The following is a 5,875-nucleotide window of genomic DNA, read 5'->3' as shown; positions in this document are numbered from 1 at the left end:
TTTTTCTCTCTTTTTTTTCTAAATACACAAAACTGCTTTTTGTTCCTCATTTTTTCATTTAAAGTGGGTAATAGAAGAGGGGGGGGGTTCGTTTGATCACATGATTACAATTCACCTGAGAAAACACAAAGAGTGCAAAGAAAGAGAAGAGAAGGAATGAGGGAGAGAGAGAGCGAGAGAGAGAGCGGGAGACACAGAGAGATTCACTCATGCTAAGGGCTCCCCTTATCAGAGTCAACATTCATGGATGAAGGGTAAAAATAAGTGATTTTTTGGGGGGAGGAGAGAAAGAGCAATGGAAACAGGGACTGATTGTTGAAGGGAACAGTGTTCGTGTTTGTGTTCCTTTGGGGCAGCAATATTCTCCCCTCTTTTTACTACATTCACCACCTCAGTTCAGATATGGGCTTTGTGTTCGCTTAATTGGCTGTTGATGTACGCAGTTATAAATTTGTTAAGTCAGCTCGGGGCACAGGTGATGAGAGTCCACTGAGCCGTTGCATTTCGTTCCCAGCTCAGTGCTGTACAGTACAGCACAATGCAGGCCTGCAAAGAGCTTTTCGGGCATTGGGTGACTGTATGAGCATTACTTAGTGCAACAGCATGTTGCACAGCCCTGTAGTCTATATAGCACTCTGACTATTCAGTTCCGCCATGCAGTACTATGAAAGAGGTTCACTTGTGTTCCACAGCCCGTACTGATGACTGTAAATTGCATTGGCTCTGCAGTCACTGCATGCGTGTGCTGGTTTAGCAGATGCACCCCGTGTTCAGGTGCAGCACAGCCTAGCTGTACTGTGACCTTGTGCACTGCAGAAGCAGATTAGCAAACTGTCATTCTGCAGTCACTGCATGCATGCGCAGATGCACCCCGTGTTCAGGTGCAGCACAGCCTAGCTATGCTGTTATCATGTGCACGGCAGAAGCAGATTAGCACACTGCCATGTTGCAGTCACTGCCTGCATGCGCAGATGCACCCCAAGTTCAGGTGCAGCACTGCCTAGCTGTACTGTGATCCTGTGCAGAAGCAGATTAGCAAACTGTCATTCTGCAGTCACTGCATGCATGCGCAGATGCACCCCAAGTTCAGGTGCAGCACTGCCTAGCTATGCTGTTATCATGTGCACGGCAGAAGCAGATTAGCACACTGCCGTGTTGCAGTCACTGCATGCGTGTGCTGGTTTAGCAGATGCACCCCTTAAATTCAGGTGCAGCACAGCCTAGCTGTACTGTGATCCTGTGCACTGCAGAAGCAGATTAGCAAACTGTCATTCTGCAGTCACTGCATGCGTGTGCTGGTTTAGCAGATGCACCCCAAGTTCAGGTGCAGCACTGCCTAGCTGTACTGTGATCTTGTGCACTGCAGCAGCAGATTAGCAAACTGTCATTCTGCAGTCTCTGCATACGTGTGCTGGTTTAGCAGATGCACCCCAAGTTCAGGTGCAGCACTGCCTAGCTGTAGTGCAATCTGCAGAGGCGGATTAGCACACAGTCATTCAGGTCCAGCCAAACCATCACTGCTCAGTGCCAGGTTAAATGGGGGGGGGGGGGGGGTGTAAGACTGCCCAATGAGATGTGCCCTCTCTCGCGCTGCTCTCGTGCCCCCGGGCAGAAGGGGCAGTCGAGGTCTAAAGAGAGACAACAGCCTACAATGCGCTCCCCTGTGGCCCTCACTGCTAATTAAAGTGACTTCAAAAAGGACACTTCAATGTGCGTGTGTGTGCGTGTGTGCGCATGCGTGTGTGTGTTGTTGTAAGTGTGTGTGTGTTTGTGAGTGTGTCTGTGTGTGTATATGTGTGTGTGTGTCCTTTGCTTGAATTATGGACCGAAGCTACTGCACATCCTCGTCATCCCTCTGGCCTTCATTCCACTTCCTGATGCAGGATGTTTTACACCATTGTGATTTTAAAGTATATGTCTTCTGAGATATGAGATGAAAGATAGATTTTAGTCTAAATGTGCATTAAAAATCTATCTTTAAAAAAATTCCATGTAAAAAACTAAAATGTAAAAGAATTCTCCAAAATCCATATTCATAGGGCAGATTTCATGGCTTGTCGTTAGGATTTCTTGTAATCTGTCTGCTGAAAGAGCGCTATGGTTTGTGAATTGTGTCCAGGTGATTTCCACATTTGAAAAAGGTAATGTATGCGAAAGAAACACTCATAAGAAGTCATTAACAGTTTAAACAGTTTAAAACATATTTCTGCACAAATGCTGTATTTAGTGATCAGCGTTTAGCTGTCTTATATGAATTAACATGTATGACTTCAACTCCACTAAGCATGTGTGCACAGTCTTCCAAATCTAATACCCGAGTAGTCTTTAAAGAAGGTCGAATTATATACCTGTGCCATATTAGCCTGGATTCAGTCAACATTTTGGCTTTGACTTACAAATAAATAGCCGTGTGACTTGTTTTCTCAGTCTCAGTTTGCCTAATTATTTTTGTGAGTTTTCTGAGATAAATTATCTTATTTCTGAGCTCACCAAATTATTTACGAAGGAGGAAAAACATACATGGACATAATGGTGAGTTGATATTAAGGACACACGCTGATTTAATTCAGGTCAACGTGACGCATTCTGGTGAGGAGTAACGCATTTTCCCGCACACACGGTCCCCTCTCACACAGTAAACAGTCCAGCCTCCGCAGTGGAAAGCAATCTCATCTCCATAGGAACGCTCCCAGTACGAAGCGCCTGGTTGTGGTTTAGCCCTTAATTTTTCTGAAACACGACAGATCATAAAAAGAGCCGGTGATGTTTACAACAAACCCCGGTCACATGAAAGCTCTCTTCTGAGGAGTGCAACTCAAAACCACCCGCTACACTGCCATTTTATGACTTTCACAGCCATGTGACCCTGATACGAATCGCCATTTTCTGCAGTTAAAAAAAAAAAAATTATTTCATTTTTTTATACATGCTTCCGATTGGCCCATAAATTTTGTGTACAACACTTTTGAACTATTTTTGTGAGCTATTCGGCTTTAAGTCAACACATCCTATTTACGGTACAGTAATCCCTTACATCATTAAGGAACATAAGACTCAAACAGTGGAGGTCATTGCCTTTGCTCATATTTTTTTGATGACTAAGCACATAATGTTTAAGTGGAAGAAATTATATAACAATCTTGCTTAAATGTATTTTTCAACAGACAAATTATACTGAAATTAGATTAACCACAAAGCTCTATATGAAGAGATTTGCCAATTGCTTTTGTTACGCCAGTGAGGATGTGGGGTCTGTAACAATGTTGGTAATTGGTCTTCCTGTTTATGGACTTTTAATGACCAAGGAGTCCTGCTCCAGGCTCTTTGAAGGGCTGGTTGTAAGTCTATTTTAGGTCCACGATCTGTAATTGTAGCATTGAAATTAAAATGTCCGAGTTCTGGTGATACACCTGGACATACACAATCGGTTTATAGAAGAAAATTTTATCCAACACTAAACATTACTTATTTGCTTGTAAAAGTTCACTCACATGATGTATACATGCTAAACATGGCTGACTAACAATGTCATTAGTTCTGAAATAGCAAGACTGGAAAGTTTCTTTATTACATCATTACAATATTATAAAGGTAATTTCTCATGCTCGACTCGAAGTATCGCAGGCAAACAAATACTCAATAAAACTTATTTTAGACTGAAAATGCAGTCGTTTAAGTTTGAGTTTTACACTGATTTTGTGTTCATATACATTCATTCGTATGTTGTATCTATATGCATTTTTCAACTATATCGCTTCCTTTTTAACAAGAAAGAAATGGTCGTATAGATAGCCTACATTTCAGCGTTGTGTCTCAGTGCCATTAAAATGTTGTGTGTGTGAGACTAATTATAGCTTAATCGTTTAGCTGATTATATGTTTATGTGTAATACAACTGCAGTTATTTTTCTCTTAATTATGTATACTGAATAGTTATACAAAAATCCCGCCATGGCGTTATGCATTCGAGTAGTACAGACTCTCAAATCACTTCCAAATAATTCTCCCAGTAAAATCACAGCTGTTTAATTACTTCTCCCTGTGCTGAAGGACTGACAGAAATCACCAGAGAAATCCCGCCCCCTTGATATTAAATCGGGAAAATAGTGACCAATCAACCAATCACCAAAGAGAAAGGGCGCAAGGAGCCAAGGTGGTAGTGTTGCGTCCGAGTAGACGTGCTGTTCCTTTAAGATTTTTTTTTCCCACAAAATACTTTTTTTTCATTCCGCACACAACGAGCTCTTTAAGCCCCGGCGTGCGACACAGAGCCGGCATTCATTAAGGGGCACAGCGAACGAGGGGGCTGGGGAGAGAGCGAGAGCGTCACTTTGGCAACTTGGGAACACACCATCTCTCGTGTTAAGCGGGCGACCTGCATTTCTCCACAGAAGTAAGCTTACAACTCCAACTCTGTCTCTCTCGCTCTCTCTTTATATCACTCTGAGAGAATGACTCCCTTTCTCCCTTTTCCTAATAATTTTAGAACCTGTTCATTTTAAAATTTAATCTTCTTTGTCAGCATTTTCATAGTTTTCATTATTATTATTATTAGGCTATTATTATTATTATTATTGTTATTATTATTATTATTATTATTATTATTATTATTATTATTATTATTATTATTATTATTATTATATGTTCTGTCATTATTTCAGTTGATGTAAGACATTATTAATAGAATTATTATTATTATTGTTGTTGTTGTTAACTTTCCGATTTTTTGGAAGGTATTAGCCTACAAAAAACTTCAAAGAGGCTGTCTTCGTTAGCTGTAACGATCTTCTTGGTTTTGTTGCTTCGAATAGCCTGCGTTAATTTAAATCTTTAAGAGCTTATTACATACAAATTACAACATTTCATTTACCTTGGAGCAATCAACAACTTAAATCTTTGAGTAGGCCAAAATTTTGTATACTAATGTATATAATAATGTCGGCTATAAAAATGTATGATTCTGTAAAAAAAATGATTATCTGATTATCTGCATATATTAACACAATCGTTGCGTCGTTGACATTAAATTTGCTTTGCGGGCTATATGATTTTCTTTTCATTTGCCATTTAGAGTTGAAGCATGCCATTAGGGGACTGACACTCAAAAAGGATAGCGATTTTAACAATATACCAAAAATTATCCGTGTTCTTAATCTGCTAGGAGAGTTTGTTCCTCCCAGTTATTTAATTATTCAAGAGTGTAGTCCACACGGGATGTATGTATCATACGATGAACACTTGCAGTCAAAGATCTATGCTATGTTCCCAATGTAGGTATGTCTGTTTCTTTTCGTTGCTCTTGTGGTTATGCTAACGCTTTAGACAGGTGCACCTTTTGGCCTTATTCTCTGAAGGCGCAGCCGCAGGTGACCAGATAATGGGCCGTGAAGTCTATCTCGTGCTGGCCTTATCATTATCACCTCAACCTCTTCCGAAAAAAAGCAATAGCAAGCAACAGATTCGACATTAAGATAACTGTAGAATTTAGAATGTGAAATGGGCTGCCTATAGCCTATTTAATGCCTATTTTATATGTTTGTTGTTTTAAACTCAACAAGAGCCGCCCTCTTTAAAATGGTCTCCTCGTGTAGGATGTAAATTGGCGTGTTCTATACATACTGTAACTATGCTGTTCAATATTGTGCTTTCGCCAGAATAGAATGTTGCATTAACCAGGGCCTAAAGCTTTGGTATCTCAAGGAAATATCAAACACTGGCAGTTTGCAAGAGTAACATAAAATATGGAGGAAATGCTATCAATGCGCGTTCCAAATTGAACTTTCACATTTGTCAGGGCCAATGCTGAAACACATTTCACAGCTATAAATCACTTTCTAACAGCGTCTTAATCATCAGTTAACCTTAAAATAGTTCTA

This window comes from Anguilla anguilla, chromosome 2 (genome assembly GCF_013347855.1).
Source record: "Anguilla anguilla isolate fAngAng1 chromosome 2, fAngAng1.pri, whole genome shotgun sequence".
NCBI classification, from domain to species: domain Eukaryota; kingdom Metazoa; phylum Chordata; class Actinopteri; order Anguilliformes; family Anguillidae; genus Anguilla; species Anguilla anguilla.
Note: the sequence above shows the minus strand (reverse complement) of the source record.